The 1,332-nt window shown below is 42.1% G+C and overlaps 1 non-coding gene across 1 annotated transcript; it reads left to right on the top strand.

Annotated features, from left to right (window-relative positions):
* The first annotated feature begins 230 nt into the window (after positions 1-230).
* On the top strand, positions 231-363 carry LOC126021134 (small nucleolar RNA SNORA51). Its single transcript, XR_007499744.1, has one exon. It is a non-coding gene; the product is annotated as a small nucleolar RNA SNORA51 (small nucleolar RNA).
* Positions 364-1,332: the final 969 nt, after the last annotated feature.

Genomic DNA, 1,332 nt, shown 5'->3' with positions numbered 1-1,332 from the left:
GGATCGTTTAGTGCAGTCACAGAAATAATTACACTGAGAACTATCATAACAAAATGGGACTGAATGAGGGAAGTAGAAAGCCTGTCTAGAGTACAGGCCGGTGTGGGGTGGGCAGAAAGGACACTGGGGATATTGGTCATGGGAATGTTGCGCTGGTGAAGGATTTATAAATAAATATATATACACACATATATAATATATATATATAATCAAAAAAAAAGAAATGATAAGGCCTCCCAATTCTTACCACAGGCTGTGTTCTTTACACTGACTGTATAGAAAGAGGAGGTACAGTAAATGCACCCCATATACACCTCAACACAGGCCCTTTGCCTGGTCTGCATTGTGAACTGGGGAACAAAAAAAAAAAATGTCATTCCCGGGACCATAGACATCATACAGTGCTAAAGACTCTTACTTGGCACAGAGCCCAGTTGGGCTGAATCCACATCAACATCTATGATCCCCTGAGCATTCCAGGAATGACCCCTGAGTGCCGTCATGGGTGCATGTTCAGTACAGTTGGATGTGGCCCAAAATAAAAGTCAATCTAGTGGCTAAGATTTTGAATTTCTTTAATTTAATATTAAATATGATTAAATATTATGTAATAAATAATAAATTATATAATCAATTAATAAATACATATTAAATCATTGTTTAATTTGGATGAATGGAATCATATCTAAGTGAGCATTACAGACCCCAATGTTTATTTTTTGTTCATTTGTTCTGTGTGGCTTCTTTTTGAGGGGAAGAAGGTGATTCAGTCCAGGTGGGGCTCACCCCAGGCAGGTCTCAGGGGATCGTGTGGGTTGCTGAGAACTGAACCTGGTTGGTCTTCGGCGAAGCAAACGCCCTACCTGCTGTATTATCTCTCTAGCCTCACAGACTCTATATTAAAAACCAATTTCTTAGAACAGAACTTGTGTGCTGTTTCATCAGGCCAGGCTTCCCACACGATAGTCTGCCTAGTTGGTTTAAAAACACAGGATACCTCGCTTGCCACCTCTCACTAGCCTCTCTGTTGAGCAGAGAGCTGCGAGCTAATTGACTGCCCAGTTGGTATATAGATATGTCACAAAAGGGCCCAGAGCCTGCACCCCAGACCAATCAAAGGTCTCACCCTTCTTGTGTTTTCTTGTCCTTGCTCAGGTGTGCACAGCCCAAACCCAGTTTGCTGTAGGGAGACTAGAAGGTTAGAAAGCCCATGACCACTTTGATTCCCACTTTGATTCCAAGGCTTCTTGTCCCCTGAATCCTGGTTGAACTTTTGGTCACATCCTTTGGGACACAGCTTCCTTCACTGCGTTTATTCTTCACATCTTTGCA

Source organism: Suncus etruscus, chromosome 10, assembly GCF_024139225.1.
Source record: "Suncus etruscus isolate mSunEtr1 chromosome 10, mSunEtr1.pri.cur, whole genome shotgun sequence".
NCBI classification, from domain to species: domain Eukaryota; kingdom Metazoa; phylum Chordata; class Mammalia; order Eulipotyphla; family Soricidae; genus Suncus; species Suncus etruscus.
Note: the sequence above shows the minus strand (reverse complement) of the source record. Positions and strands in the feature narration are given on the sequence as shown.